This window comes from Triticum urartu, chromosome 4A (genome assembly GCF_056163025.1).
Source record: "Triticum urartu cultivar PI428250 chromosome 4A, HENAU_Tu73, whole genome shotgun sequence".
Taxonomy (NCBI): domain Eukaryota; kingdom Viridiplantae; phylum Streptophyta; class Magnoliopsida; order Poales; family Poaceae; genus Triticum; species Triticum urartu.
In genome coordinates, this window is record NC_141876.1 from 365,821,904 (window position 1) to 365,839,267 (window position 17,364).

Here is a 17,364-nt window from a genome sequence, read left to right on the forward strand (position 1 = left end):
AGAAATTATGCTACTACCGAAAAGGAATTTTAGCAGTTGTGTTTGCTTGTGATAAATTCAGACCCTATATTGTTGATTCTAAAGTAACTATTCACACTGATCATGCTGCTATTAAATATCTTATGGAAAAGAAAGATGCTAAACCTAGACTTATTAGATGGGTTCTCTTGCTGCAAGAATTTGACTTGCATATTGTTGATAGAAAAGGAGCTGAGAACCCAGTTGCAGACAACTTATCTAGGTTAGCGAATGTTCTTGATGGCCCACTACCTATTGATGATAGCTTTCCTGATGAACAATTAAATGTCATAAGCACTTCTCGTAGCACTCCATGGTATGCTGATTATGCTAATTATATTGTTGCTAAATTTATACCACCTAGCTTCACATACCAACAAAAGAAAAAGTTCTTTTATGATTTGAGACATTACTTTTGGGATGACCCACATCTTTATAAAGAAGGAGTAGATGGTGTTATTAGACATTGTGTACCTGAGCATGAACAGGAACAGATCATACGCAAGTGTCACTCCGAAGCTTATGGAGGACACCACGCTGGAGATAGAACTGCACATAAGGTATTGCAATCTGGTTTTTATTGGCCTACTCTCTTCAAGGATGCCCGTAAGTTTGTTTTATCTTGTGATGAATGTCAAAGAATTGGTAATATTAGTAGACGTCAAGAAATGTCTATGAATTATTCACTTGTTATTGAACCATTTGATGTTTGGGGCTTTGATTATATGGGACCTTTTCCTGCCTCCAATGGATACACTCATATTTTAGTTGCTGTTGATTACGTTACTAAGTGGGTAGAAGCTATTCCAACTAGTAGTGCTGATCATAACACTTCTATTAAAATGCTTAAGGAAGTTATTTTTCCGAGGTTTGGAGTCCCTAGATATTTAATGACTGATGGTGGTTCACACTTTATTCATGGTGCTTTCCGTAAAATGCTTGCCAAATATGACGTTAATCATAGAATTGCATCTCCTTATCACCCACAGTCTAGTGGTCAAGTAGAATTGAGTAATAGAGAGCTCAAATTAATTTTGCAAAAGACTGTTAATAGGTCTAGAAAGAATTGGTCCAAGAAACTTGATGATGCATTATGGGCATATAGAACTGCATATAAGAATCCTATGGGTATGTCTCCGTATAAAATGGTTTATGGAAAAGCATGTCACTTACCTCTCGAACTAGAACATAAGGCATATTGGGCTATTAAAGAGCTTAACTATGATTTCAAACTTGCCGGTGAGAAGAGGTTATTTGATATTATCTCACTTGATGAATGGAGAACCCAAGCCTATGAAAATGCCAAGTTGTTTAAAGAAAAAGTTAAAAGATGGCATGACAAAAGGATACAAAAGCGTGAGTTTAATGTAGGCGATTATGTATTGCTATACAACTCTCATTTAAGATTTTTTGCAGGAAAACTTCTCTCTAAATGGGAAGGTCCCTACGTTATCGAGGAGGTCTATCGTTCCGGTGCCATAAAAATCAACAATTTCGAAGGCACAAATCCGAAGGTGGTAAACGGTCAAAGAATCAAGCACTATATCTCAGGTAATCCTATAAATGTTGAAACCAATGTTATTGAAACCGTAACCCCGGAGGAATACATAAGGGACACTTTCCAGAACGTTGCAGACTCCGAAAAGGAATAGGTATGTGGTACGGTAAGTAAACCGACTCCAAAACCATTTTTAAGGCAATATTTCTCCGTTTTGGAATATTTAGAAAAATAGAAAAATAGGTAGCAGTCCAGGGAGGACACGAGCTCTCCACGAGGGTGGAGGGCGCGCCCCCCTACCTCATGAGCACCTCGTGTGCCCTCCGGACTCCATTTTCCTGCACGATACGTATTTTGGTCGGTAAAAATTCATTATATATTCTCCCGAAGGTTTTGACCCCCGTATCATGCAAATATCCCCTGTTTTCGTTTCGAGCTGTTTCCGTTGCAGATTTGAGAATTCCGGAGACTCGATCATCCTTCTATGAGGGTGAGCCTATGCCATGGAAGGGGACGACAAGCTTGCGTCATCAACAACACCTCCACCTCCAACAACAAAGAAGGAGACCTCATCACATGGGTATGGGCACTCCCCTTGGCAACTGCCAAGCTTGGGGGAGGTGCCCCGGTATCGTATCACCATCACAACTCCTATCTTTACCGTTTTTCTTAGTTCGATCCTATTAGTAGTATCTTGATTTGGTAGAATAAAGTCACGGCATGATCTAGTTTTGAAGTTTGCTTTATGATCCCTCTATGCAATCTAGTCCGTGAGCTATATATAATAAAGATTAGTGTTGAGTCAAGGGCTTGATTATTTTGCCATGATCTTGAGTGAATAAAAGAAATAATAAAAAGAAACAAAGAGTTCATATTGATCTTATTGAGAGTAATGACTTCACATAGAAAGAGTATGATGATTAAAAAGTTGTCAGGAGTTGGAAAATATAGCTTTAGTCATCGTGGCAATTAATAGGAAGTAATAAGGAGAGAGAGGTTTCACATATAGATATACTATCATTGACATCTTTCATAATTGGGAGCACTCATTAAGTATGACATGCTAAAGAGTTGATGTTGGACAAGGAAGACAACGTAACGGGTTATGTTTTCTCGCATCTCAGTTAAAGTATATTGTCATTGATCATTCAAACATGCTAGCCAAATTCTCAGCACCAAGTAGAGATACTACTTGTGCTTCCAAATACCCTTAAACCAGTTTAGCCATGAGACTCCACCATATCTACCTATGGATTGAGTAAGATCCTTCAAGTAAGTTGTCATCGGTGCAAGCAATAAAAATTGCTCTTTAAATATGCATGACTTATTAGTGCAGAGAAATAAGCTTTGTACGAACTTGTTGTGGATGCAATAAAAGCGACGGACTGCATAATAAAGGTTCACATACAAGGGGCAATATAAAGTGACGTTCTTTTGCATTAAGATTTTGTGCATCCAACCATAAAAGCGCATGGCAACCTCTGCTTCCCTCTGCGAAGGGCCTATCTTTTATTATTATCCTCTATCTTATGCAAGAGTCAAGGTAATCTTCACCTTTCCCTTTTTCATTTTATCCTTTGGCAAGCACTTCATGGTGGGGTGATCCTGATATATATATCCAATTGGATGTATGTTAGCATGAACTATTATTGTTGACATCACCCAAAGATGAATAAGTTTGGAGGCAGCATTATAAGCCCCAATCTTTCTCTGTGTCTGATTGAAACTTCATAACCACAAGTATTGCGTGAGTGTTAGCAATTATGAAGGACTAAGTGATAGTTGAGTATGTGGACTTGCTTTTAAGCTCTGACATAGACTCCTTCCGATGTTATGATAAATTGCAATTGCTTCAATGACTGAGGTTATAATTTGTTAGCGCCTAATAAGGTTTCTGATTCATACTTTTGCATTGTGAAAAGATCATCACTTGAACATAAGTAATCATATGACAATCTATATATGTTGCTGTTATGAAACAATCATGATGCCTTCATGTCCGTATTTTACTTTTATCGACGCCTCTACCTCTAAACATGAGGACATATTTATTGTTATCGGCTTTTCGCTTGAGGACAAGCGAGGTCTAAGCTTGGGGGAGTTGATACGTCCATTTTGCGTCATGCTTTTATGTTGATATTTATTGCATTATGGGCTGTTATTTCACGTTATGTCACAATACTTATGGCTATTCTCTCTTATTTTACAAGGTTTACCATGAAGAGGGGGAATGCCGGCAGCTGGAATTTTGGCTGCAAAAGGAGCAAATATTGGAGACCTATTCTGCACAACTCCCAAAGTCCTGAAACTCCACGGAATATCTTAAAATAAATAAAGAAAAATCGTCGCCAAAGATGAAGGCCAGGGGGCCCACACCCTGCTCACGAGGGTGGGAGGCGCGCCCCTCCCCCCTGGGCGCGCCCCCCTACCTCGTGGGCCCCCTGGTGGCTCTCCGACGCCCATCTTCTCCTATATGAAGTCTTTCGATGAGAAAAAAATCATAAGCAACCTTTCGAGACGAGACTCCGCTGCCACGAGGCGGAACCTTGGCGGAACCAATCTAGGGCTCCGGCAGAGCTGTTCTGCCGGGGACACTTCCCTCCGGGAGGGGGAAATCATCACCATCGTCATCACCAACGCTCCTCTCATCGGGAGAGGGCAATCTCCATCAACATCTTCACCAGCACCATCTCATCTCCAAACCCTAGTTCATCTCTTGTATCCAATTCTTGTCTCTAAGTCCGAGATTGGTGCTAGTAGGTTGCTAGTAGTGTTGATTACTCCGTGTAGTTGATGCTAGTTGGTTTACTTGGTGGAAGATCATACGTTCAGATCCTTTATGCATACTATTACCCCTCTGATTATGAACATGAATATGCTTTGTGAGTAGTTACGTTCGTTCCTAAGGACATGGCAGAAGTCTTGTTATAAGCAATCATGTGAATTTGGTATTCGTTCGATATTTTGATGAGATGTATGTTGTCTAACCTTTAGTGGTGTTATGTGAACGTCGACTACATAACACTTCACCATTATTTGGGCCTAGAGGAAGGCATTGGGAAGTAATAAGTAGATGATGGGTTGCTAGAGTGACAGAAGCTTAAACCCTAGTTTATGCGTTGCTTCGTAAGGGGCTGATTTGGATCCATATGTTTCATGCTATGGTTAGATTTACCTTAATACTTTTGTTGTAGTTGCGGATGCTTGCAACAGAGGTTAATCATAAGTGGGATGCTTGTTCAAGTAAGAACAGCACCCAAGCACCGGTCCACCCACATATCAAATTATCAAAGTACCGAACGGGAATCATATGAGCGTGATGAAAACTAGCTTGACGATATTCCCATGTGTCCTCGGGAGCTCTTTTCCTTGTATAAGAATTTTTCCGGCTTGTTCTTTGCTACAAAAAGGATTGGGCCACCTTGCTGCACCTTATTTACTTTTGTTACTTGTTGCTCGTTACAATTTACCTTATCACAAAACTATCTGTTACCACTTATTTCAGTACTTGCAGAGAATACCTTGCTGAAAACCGCTTATCATTTCCTTCTGCTCCTCGTTGGGTTCGACACTCTTACTTATCGAAAAGACTACGATAGATCCCCTATACTTGTGGGTCATCAAAATCAATGTCGCAAGTGAGGTAATCTTCACACAACCCATGTAATACATAAGGGAAAGAGATACATAGTTGGCTTACAATCGCCACTTCACACAATTACATGAATAAAACAATACAACATCCAGATACAATCAAGGTCCGACTATGGAACCAAAATAAAAGAAGACTACCCCAAATGCTACACAGATCCCCGATTGACCCCAACTGGGCTCCACTACTGATCAACTGGAAACGGAAAACACAAAGGGCAAGATCTTCATCGAGCTCCTCCTTGAGCTCGGTTGCGTCACCTGTACGGTATCATCGGCACCTGCAAGCTGGTTTTGGAAGTATCTGTGAGTCACGGGGACTCAGCAATCTCACACCCTCGCGATCAAGACTATTTAAGCTTATAGGAAGGGTAAAAGTTATGTGGTGGAGCTGTAGCAAGCGACTAGCATATTTGGTGGCTAACATACGCAAATGAGAGCGAGAAGAGAAGGCAAAGCACGGTCGAGAAACTATGATCAAGAAGTGATCCTAGAACAACCTACGGCAAGCATAACTCCAACACCGTGTTCACTTCCCGGACCCCGCCGAGAAGAGACCATCACGGTTACACACGCGGTTGATGTATTTTAATTAAGGTAAACTTCAGGTTTTCTACAACCGGACATTAACAAATTCCCATCTGCCCATAACCGCGGGCACGGCTTTCAAAAGTTCAAATCCCTGCAGGGGTGTCCCAACTTAGCCCATCATAAGCTCTCACGGTCAACGAAGGATATTCCTTCTAGCGGGAAGACCCAATCAGACTCGGAATCCCGGTTACAAGACGTCCTCGACAATGGTAAAACAAGTCCAGCAACACCGCCCGAATGTGCCAACAAATCCCGATAGGAGCTGGACATATCTCGTTCTCAGGCCACACTCAGATGAGACTAGCTACGAGTAAAACCAGCCCTCAAGTTTCCCCGAGGTGGCCCCGCAGGCAGCTCAGTTCGGACCAACACTCAGAGGAGCACTGGCTCGGGGGGGTTAAAATAAAGATGACCCTCAGGAGCGCGACTCCCAAGGGAAAAGAAAAGGCTAGGTGGCGAATGGTAAAACCAATGTTGGGCATTGCTGGAAGAGTTTTATTCAAGGCGAACTGTCAAGGGGTTCCCATTATAACACAACCGCGTAAGGAACGCAAAATCCGGGAACATAACACCGATATGACGGAAACTAGGGCGGCAAGAGTGGAACAAAACACCAGGCATAAGGTCGAGCCTTCCACCCTTTACCAAGTATATAGATGCATTAATTAAATAAGAGATATTATGATAACCCAACCAATAACCATGTTCCAAACATGGAACAAGCTCCATTCTTCACCTGCAACTAACAATGCTATAAGAGGGGCTGAGCAAAGCGGTAACATAGCCAAACAACGGTTTGCTAGGACAAGGTGGGTTAGAGGCTTGGCTTAACAATACGGGAGGCATGATAAAGCAAGTGGTAGGTATCGCAGCATAGGTATAGCAAAAGAGCGAGCAACTAGCAAGCAACGATAGAAGTGATTTTGAGGTATGGTCATCTTGCCTGAAATCCCGCAAGGAAGAAGAACGAGTCCATGAAGAAGACAAACGGGCGTAGTCGAATGGGTCCTCACAAACGCGATGTTATCGGAACCAACCCGAAGAAGCAACACCGGAAAGAAGCACACAACATAGTAAACAAACAACACATGGACATGGCATGATGCACAACCAAGTATGATGCATGTCCGGTTTAATGATACATGGCATGGCATGGCATGGCAAAGTGCAACAAACAACACTACAACTTAAGTGGAGCTCAATATGCAACGGAGTTGCATATTGAAGAAAACACCACATGACTTATTTAGTTCTCTCTCGTTTATGTACCCAACAAGATTAATTGTTGATTAACATGGCAAGAGGGTGAAGCAAAGCAAAACTACCTATCTAGTCAAGTTTAAAAGAGGCCGGGAACAACAAACAAAAATCCGGAAACTCCTCATGTGCATATATTAGGTTAGGTCCTGTTCTGCCCTAAACCATATTTTAGAGTTGTTTAACATGCAAAGTGATGCCGCCATGTTAAACTAGGCATTTTTCTACCCCATTTACATATAAAGTTTGTTAGGTTTGGAGCTACGGTTATTTAGTTATGAAATAAAGCATTTTAGCATGGCATTTAAGCAAATTTACTCAAACAGCATTTTAAACATTTTAAACATGGATGAAAGTGGCATATTATTAAACTAGACAAAATTCTAAGCAACTTTCATATAAGGTTTGTTTTAAACTGATGCACGGCTATGAAGTTATTATATGCATGAAGTGCAAGGGTTTTCCTACAAAACTGCAGTCTCAGGTTTAATTGCTAAAATCGCAGACAAGGGGAAAAAATACATCGGGACGAATCTGCAAGCTGCTGGGGCACTCACCATGGGCTGAGGCCCATCAGTTGGAGGGGAGGCCGTTGGGCCTGATGCATGCTGCGGTTGCGGCCCGGGCCTTGGTGGGCAGGAGGAGGCCCACGCACGGCGCGGTCAACGAGCGGGCGAGCGGGCACGCTTGATCCTGAACCGCTACTCGAAGCAAGGGAAGAAGAGGCCGGGCGCTGGCCTGGCACAGATGGGACAGGAAGCAGGGCGAGGCGGCGCTGCTTGATGGGAGGTTCGACGATATGGGGCCTGCAGGCGGCGTACGGCGGCGGAATCCACCGGATCTGACGAGGGAAGCCGATTCCTGATGGTGGGAGTCGAACAAGACGACGACGGCTCTGTTCCTGTGAAGAAATACAGCGAGCAAAAATTCAGAGGGGAGAGACAGGGAGAAGAAACGGGGAAGAAAGGAGGGAAGAATGGGTGCGGCTTGGCTGGCCGGAGCTTCACCACAGGCGTGCGGGCACGGCGGCGCTGCCGGAGGAGATGCAGACAACGGGGAGGGTTCGTGGTGATGGCAGCGCGGGCGATGCAGCACGAGGACGGCGACATCGAAGTCTTGTCCATGGCGGCAGAGAGTGAGCAGAGAGATTAGGGAGGTGGAAGAAGGACGGAGGAAAAGGAGAAGGGCGGCGAGGGCTGACCTTGTCGCGGTGGTCTCCATGGCTGACAGCTCGCCGACGAGTCGAGCGGGAGCAAGGGCGACGAGGGCTGCTGGTCGAGAAGGGCCGTGGGGGCTCTGATTGGTGGGGATCGAGAGGAGTGGTGGCACTGGAGGTGGCAGGAGGAAGTGGATCCCGGCGGCGAGGTCCTCAGGGATCATAGAGCTCTTGGCGCGAATCCATGGTGTTCGACGGCTGCGACTGGTTCCTGCGGTAAGAAACTGAGCAGGGGAGTTGAGAGATGGAGGAGGAAGACGAGGAGAAGGAGAAAACAGGAGGAAGAGGAGGGCCGTGGTGCTCATCTGCTGCTGATGCTTGGGTGGCCGGTGACCATCTAGTTGGCTCCTGGTTCGCTTCGCCGGCGCGAAGGTTGGCGGTGACGCGGGGTCGAGGGGCTCCTCCCCTCGATCCAATCGAGAGTGAGGGAGCAGGGGGGAGCACGAGAGGATCTGGATCGAGAAAAAAATAGTGGCTGGGCACGGAAGGAGAGGCGCAGGTGGATCGAGAGGAGATCCTGAGGTTGGGGGAAGGCTGTCGGCTGGCTAGATTGGTCGGGGAGGATCCCGAGGAAGATGGAGACTGGGTGGCGGCGCGAGGAGGGAAAAGAGGGAGTTGATCTAGGGTTAGGCTAGGGTTAGATCTGATTTAGTAAGTGGGTGCACTATAAATAGGAAACATAGGGTTGGGATTAGACCCTCCGATCGTAATCGGGCGTTCGAGAATAAAAGGTTAGAGGAGTCCAATTAACAAAACGGGGACGTTTTGTATATGTTTGGGGATGATCCGGACCCGTTGGTGACAACTGTCCGGGTCAGGTCCGGGACAACTTTTTGGACGCGCGCGCAAGGAGAGCCGCGGGCTGACGAGAGAGGTTAGGTTGGTCCTGGCGGTAGGTAGTGGGCTGTGTAGACGGTCTCGAGCTGAGAGAAGAGAAGAGGGGGAGGCCCGACGACTGTTTCCGGAGACCGAAAACGTCCGACGTTAGACCGGCTATACTGCCGCTATAGTTATCCGTTCGGGCATCAAACGAACTCCGAATGTGACGAAAATTGACAGGCGGCCTACCTACAACATAAAAACACTGCACGCCAACTTTCATCCCATTCCAAGAACATATTCCGGCCACTTATAAAATAATATCTCAGACATGCCGCGGGCGCGTGCAAGTGTGGCTGGGCTCAGAACGGACAATGGAAGGAACTGGGGGAACCCGGACGGATGCAGGTTTTGAAAACATGATGATGCAATGCACATGATGACATGGTAAGATGCAACACGAAAGCAAAAGACAAGGCAACAACAGCGAATAACTGGAGGACACCTGGCACATCGGTCTCGGGGCGTTACAACACTCCACCACTACGAGAGGATCTCGTCCCGAGATCTAGAATGGCATCGGAGGGAAAAACGAAAGAGGAAGAGGAAGAGAGGAGGTAAAACTAAGTTGCTTCTTTGAAAAACGAGTGAAACCACGAGCCTTGAAAAGGTTAAGCCATTTCGAGAAAAGAATACAACGGAGATAAATGAAGTAGAAAGCACTCCGTTAGCAAAGAGGAACAAGGAAGAACAACTTTGGGCAGCACTCCGGTTGAGAAGGGATGCAAGGCTTGATAAGGTGAAAAGAACCTGAGCCGAGGGCACAACTCTCCGGTTAAATGGATAAGCAAGAAAAGAATATGATCTTTGACAAAATGAGATGATGGTTGAAAAGAACAACGTAGCAAAGCCTCCAGAAGAGAGAAATAGAATATAGATCATTGAAATAAAAGAATGGAGAAGAAAAGCCAACTTCTGCCACAAAAGAGTTTGAAAAGGTATCCTTTGGAGAAGGGTCGAACGGAATTGTTTGAAAACCAACAACGAGAAGAATAAGCTTGATATGGTCTTATGGAATACATCCCAAATTATGAGGTGACAACCAGCCACTCACGGGAAAAAAGAATTGGATTGGCATGAACAAGGAGACGAGAAAGTATTTCATCGGGAGGATAAAGAAGAACTTGGGTCCTTTATGAGCACCATAATAGCAACAATCCTTAGGGAAGGCTTTAGGTGAAATATAACCCAAGATAACTTCAAAGAAGAGATTGATGGATTTAAAATACCTCATTCCTAACAACATATGAATCATGAAACATGAACCCAAATTATCAAGAATGACATAATACCACCTCCAATAATATGGTAGAAAGAATTGCACTTCGGATTGCAAGATGAAGAATGCTTGAAGTATATCTTGGCGGATCATAGCTTCGAGAGATATCTTGAAGAACAATTGAAGAATGAAAAGAAATCCTTGATGAACCATCATGAGGAACTCTGGTAATAGAAGGATGATCAAACAAAAGGAATGAGAAGTTGAAAGCACAAGGTGAATCCTCGCGATGATTTAGAAGGAGCTTCGCGATGAGATAATGCGGAAAAGCTAGGAACTCCGGAAAAGAAAGGTGAAGCAAGTGAAACCGAGAATTTGATGAGCCTCCGGAATACGGAATTAATCACTTGGAAGAAACAAGAATAAGGATTACATTATGCTTATCCTTCACAAATTAGATTGATGACAAAACAATGGATTTGGCACACTACTTATTCTCGTAGTAAGGATTAAGCGAGATATAGCGCAAACTTGAGAAGGTCTTCAACGATCCATCGGTAGAATTGAAACAATGAATGAATTGATATGATAGCAAGAAAGAAAAACTTGAAAGAACCACCGTAAGAATTGAAAACGAACGAAGTAATGGGGTGAATCACCGGTAAGAATTAGCAAACTGAATTAATAAACCTGAATTGATGGACTCCGGATAATCAAACTGAGAAGACTCATTAATTGCTCTGGAAGGATGAAAAGAATTGTCACAATCGAAACAATTATGAGAGGATGACATCAAGCTAGAACCGTGAATCTCTGAGAGAGCGGATAAGATATGGAGGTAAAACTCTACTAATGCCTTCAAATGATGAGAAAGACGATGAGAAACACCACCGTGAATTGTTGAGACACTCCGGAATAAAGAAGAATAGAAAAGTTGAACCAATGATGAAAAGAATTTGGAAGATCTTGGAGAAAGACATTTGACTGATGATAAATCATTCTTACGTCAAACTCCGAAAAGAAATTTGAGGATAGCTCCGAGAAAATGAGAGGAGCCAGGTAAGATCCTGGGAAAAGACCTGTGGGTTAGGGCCCACTGAAAGATACACGACGATTGCTAGAAACTGAGATTGCACCGGTATAGAATGGATAGAATGAGATACATGAATAAAGAAGAATGAGATACACTGTGAAATTATTATATGCATGAAGTGCAAGGGTTTTCCTGCAAAACTGCAGTCTCAGGTTTAATTGCTAAAATCGCAGACAAGGGAAAAAAATACATCGGGCCGAATCTGCAGGCTGCTGGGGCACTCACCATGGGCTGAGGCCCATGAGTTGGAGGGGAGGCCGCTGGGCCTGATGCATGCTGCGGTTGCGGCCCGGGCCTTGGTGGGCAGGAGGAGGCCCACGCACGGCGCGGTCAACGAGCGGGCGAGCGGGCGCGCTCGATCCTAAACTGCTGCTCGAAGCAAGGGAAGGAGAGGCCGGGCGCTGGCCTGGCACGGATGGGACAGGAAGTAGGGCGAGGCGGCACTGCTTGATGGGAGGTTCGACGATATGGGGCCTGCAGGCGGCGTACGGCGGCGGAATCCACCGGATCTGACGAGGGAAGCTGGTTCCTGATGGTGGGAGTCGAACAAGACGACGATGGCTCTGTTCCTGCGAAGAAATACAGCGAGCAAAAGTTCAGAGGGGAGAGACAGGGAGAAGAAACAGGGAAGAAAGGATGGAAGAATGGGTGCGGCTTGGCTGACCGGAGCTTCACCAGAGGCATGCGGGCACGGCGGCGCTGCCGGAGGAGATGCAGACAACGGGGAGGGTTCGTGGTGACGGCAGCGAGGACGATGCAGCACGAGGACGGCGACATCGAAGTCCTGTCCATGGCGGCAGAGAGGGAGCAGAGAGATTAGGGAGGTGGAAGAAGGACGGAGGAAAAGGAGAAGGGCGGCGAGGGCTGGCCTTGTCGCGGTGGTCTCCATGGCTGACAGCTCGCCGATGAGTCGAGCGGGAGCAAGGGTGACGAGGGATGCTGGTCGAGAAGGGCCGTGGGGGCTCTGATTGGTGGGGATCGAGAGGAGTGGTGGCGCTGGAGATGGCAGGAGGAACTGGATCCCGGCGGCGAGGTCCTCGGGGATCATAGAGCTCTTGGCGCGAATACATGGTGTTCGACGGCTGCGACCGGTTCCTGCGGTAAGAAACAGAGGAGGGGAGTTGAGAGATGGAGGAGGAAGACGAGGAGAAGGAGAAAACAGGAGGAAGAGGAGGGCCGTGGTGCTCATCTGCTGCTGATGCTTGGGTGGCCGGCGACCATCTGGTTGGCTCCTGGTTCGCTTCGCCGGCGCGAAGGTTGGCAGTGACGCGGGGTCGAGGGGCTCCTCCCCTCGATCCAATCGAGAGTGAGGGAGCAGGGGGAGCACGAGAGGATCTGGATCGAGAAAAAAATAGTGGCTGGGCACAGAAGGAGAGGCGCAGGTGGATCGGGAGGAGATCCCGAGGTTGGGGGAAGGCTGTCGGCTGGCTAGATTGGTCGGGGAGGATCCCGAGGAAGGTGGCGGCGCGAGGAGGGAAAAGAGGGAGTTGGTCTAGGGTTAGGCTAGGGTTAGATCTGATTTAGTAAGTGGGTGCACTATAAATAGGAAACATAGGGTTCAGATTAGACCCTCCGATCGTAATCGGGCGGTCGAGAATAAAAGGTTAGAGGAGTCCAATTAACAAAACGGGGACGTTTTGTAGATGTTTGGGGATGATCCGGACCCGTTGGTGACGACTGTCCGGGTCAGGTCCGGGACAACTTTTTGGACGCGCGCGCGAGGAGAGCCGCGGGCTGACGAGAGAGGTTAGGTTGGTCCTGGCGGTAGGTAGTGGGCTGTGTAGACGGTCTCGAGCTGAGAGAATAGAAGAGGGGGAGGCCCGGCGATTGTTTCCGGAGACCGAAAACGTCCGACGTTAGACCGGCTATACTGCCGCTATAGTTATCCGTTGGGGCATCAAACGAACTCCGAATGTGACGAAAATTGTCAGGCGGCCTACCTACAACATAAAAACACCGCACGCCAACTTTCATCCCATTCCAAGAACATATTCCGGCCACTTATAAAATAATATCTCGGACATGCAGCGGGCACGTGCAAGTGTGGCTGGGCTCAGAACGGACAACAGAAGAAACTGGGGGAACCCGGACGGATGCAGGTTTTGAAAACATGATGATGCAATGCACATGATGACATGGTAAGATGCAACACGAAAGCAAAAGACAAGGCAACAACAGCGAATAACTGGAGGACACCTGGCAAATCGGTCTCGGGGTGTTACAGTAGGAGCACAAAGTACCCGAACCAGAAAAGCCAAAAATGAAGCCCGCCGTTGGTGCGGCAAAGAAGTCCAAGTTAGCCTCAAACGCGGACGAGATGATGAACCTCATCATGAAGCGGTGTATGGATTACATACGCAGCCAAATGAAGGAAATACCGGAACAAGTAGCTGAGGTGACACACCCTTAATTCTATGTTTACAACATTTTTGAAGTTGCAAAACCGTGCCGACATTAATTAATATTTTTAATGTAATGCGGAGATTGTTAGAGAAGTTGAACCAAAATGGTGTGATGTACAAGCCAGCGGCTGATGCGGCTTCCGGCAACAACGATGCAGACATAGAAGTGGATTCCTTTGAGAATGGTCCGCCAGAAAAAAAAGAATTCGTGTACAAGGATGACTCTGACGGTCTAGAGCCGGTGATTGATTTGACACAGCCTGACGAGCCTGTTGTCAACAAGAACAACGATGATGAGGAAGTATGTTTTCATTTATTTGTCTTCATTTATCTCAATTATGCATCTTCATTTTCGTTAACTGAACCTATCACATTATTTCTTTGTTAACTAGAAAACACCTGCCAAGTTAGATGTTGACAAGACAACGGAGTGCGGCGCAACACCGAAGAACCCTTGGATTGTAGGTAATTCTCCTCGAGCAGAATCGTCCGACATTGACATTTCTGCAAGTTCTATCGACAGGATGGTGGGTAAGAGCAAGGGGAAAAAGTCTGCAGCAACCACAAAAGAAGACGATGTTATATCCGGGAAGCGCCGACGGACTGTTCCCAAGAAATTTGAATCCCCCTTTAAACTTGACAAGCCCTGCAAGCGAAGCGCTCGTGGTACTAAGCCATCCGGCAACACTACCACAACTAGAGGTACCGTTAGTAGCTATCTTAGTGCTTAATTTACTACCATTTCATGTACTCACCATTCGTGACGTTCATAATTTATCATGCAGCTCTGTTTAGTAACAATGACGTGGAAGGCTCTGCTAAGGACGATCTCACACCGGAACTCATTGATGCTGTTGTTACGTTTGTGGAGGCAGCTGCTCGGTCTAAGAAGAATATGAATAAAAGAGTTTACTGCAATGAACGTGGCACTTCTATGACTGTGGAGAGTATACGACCGGTACTTGAGCATACATGGCTGGCGGATGACGTAAGATCTATTACCATGTCCTGCTATTTAAGTGCATAATCTAGGTGTCACCTATGAAAATAAAATGTTCTATTATTTTACGCAGATTATCGATGCTTATCAGACACATTTGGCTCTGCGCGTTGGTCATGATCGGCACCTCTGTCCAGCCTGGAGGTCCAAATACCTTGTTGATCGTGCTAAGGCACGAGACAACCCTAAACCGTCGACATACAACATGGATAGTGCGCTGAGCAGAGCTGGAGCAGTACGTAGGGTTCTGGACGAGTATACCATCCGTGATAAGGTACGATATGTTCTTACTAGTTAATTAACACTCATTTCAACAAGCATAATTGCATCTGATTACAAATGTGTTCCACATTTTAGTCGTTTATCCTTTTGAACATCGGCAATACACACTGGATCACCGTGGTGATGCACAACCGCAAGAAAGAATTCCGAGTTTTTGATTCGCTCTATCCTCTCGAGTTCTCTCTCGACACTGTGAAAGCACTGGTACTCTCCCCAACATTGAGCATTCTTCATATGAAATGTCATATGGTTTCTCACTACTACTTTCTTTCAAATAGCGACTAGCAATAGCAATTGATATGGAAGAGGCAAACCGTATTACACCTGGCAAATATCCAAACGTCACTAAGTGGCCTATCTTACCTCAGATCGACATGCCACTACAAGAGGACGGGTGAGTTACGGTTCATCATTTTCTACTTACGAAAGACATGTTCGTGTGCACGGTGACTAATGTTTGCATATATATTAGGAACTCTAGTGGCCTTTTTGTGATTGACGTTATGGAGCATTGGGACGGGGATCGATGGACCACCGATTTTACCCAGGTAATTTATCCTCTCTTTTCGTACACTTGTACAATTGTCGTATAATACCAACTTCTATTCATTAAACATTGTTCTAAAAATTGCAGGCCACGGTTAATGCAAGGAGAAGGCGTCTCGTCGCCCAGGTGGTTCTCTCACCTACCAACACGCTCGAATGTGTGAAGAACAAAATCCGTGACATCGCAAAGAAAAGCAAGGCGTAAAGACATCATACATGATTCAAGATTCTAGTTTTAGTCGTTTGTTTTAAGTCCGGAAGCACGTTTCCCGGCATGGACAACTTTGATTTTCAATCATTCATGTAATAAGCACGATACCATGGATTTTGTGTGGATTTTTGGTCGCTCACACATACTTGTGTATGTGTAATATAGTCAGACTATACGTTTCGTACCAATAAATTTTTGCTTCCCTTCATTTGTTCTGTCTTAATGTTTTTTGCTGTTGTGTTCATTCTTTTCTTCCATGGAAGAGTAATTCATTTCCTTTTTACTTTTGCATATTTTTTGATTTGATTTGGCATTATTCAACAATAAGAAAAAAATGATAAATTCCTTTTTGTTTGCTTGAGAATCAACCTCGGCTGTCGTGCCATCCGGTGTGGGATCCCGTGTCCGAGACAACGACAGATCCGGTCCCCGCGCGGGCGACCCAGTCGACGAGCGCCAGTTGGCGCGGGGCGACGCGCCAGGTCCGGACCCACCCGACCGCTCGGTGGAGACAGCCCGTGTGTCAGACGCAGACGGGCCACCCGTGGATCCTGCGGTTGGTGGAGTAGGTAGATCCGCCTGGGATCCTGTGCGCATGATTGCGCCGCTGGATCTCTCGGGATCGGCGTCCGCAGGTGGATCTTCCTCGTGTCTTGCGCCAGACTCCCTTGGCGTTATCTGTTGCTTCAAATCACGTTGCACAGTTTTTTTTGCTACATTTTTGTTAGCCTTTTCCTTTTCTACATCATGAAGATCAGGATCAGTAGCACCATCAATCACATGATCAACTACTCCTTCGCCCCCTTGATCAGTACGATTTAGAGCTCCGGTGGAAGCAAAAGAATTTCAGTGCTTAGCCGAGAACCCGCATTAGGATGCAGGTCAAACAAGGGCAAACTATTTCGAAAGTGATATAATTTATTGGTTAATATAATATACTTAGACCTTACACAAATGAACTGGCCACAATGCAGATAGGACTTGATCATTCAGTTCAACAATAAACCACAAAACATACTTAAAATTCATCACAAATCTCCTTCAGCTTCTTGATCTTATCAACGTACCCATGTTTCTGTTTGAGAAAATCTGCAATAATATACTCAAGTTTTTTCTTCTCTTGCTTCAGCTGGTCCCTCTCTCTCTCTCATCACTTGGTCTCTCTCTAGCACCACCTGGTCCGGTCTTTCTCAGCCTTTACCCTCAGGACCTGATGTATATTGGCACAACCATGGTCTGCCATCTTATTCTTCTCCAGCTCCTCTTTGAGATCGCTAAGTGACAATCTTGCATTGCCCAACTGCGTGAGAGCATCCTCCTTATCAGCCACTAGTTTAGCAAAGTCCATTTTGAAAAATCTCAGCTCTTCCTCCGTCCTCCTCTTTTCTCCAATTAACATGCATTTGTCTTCAGCATTCTTAATATTCTGTCTCAGCTTCTCGTCATACATGCTCCACAGTTCTCTCAGGCAGAACTTCGTAGCCACTGACCACTCCGGGTC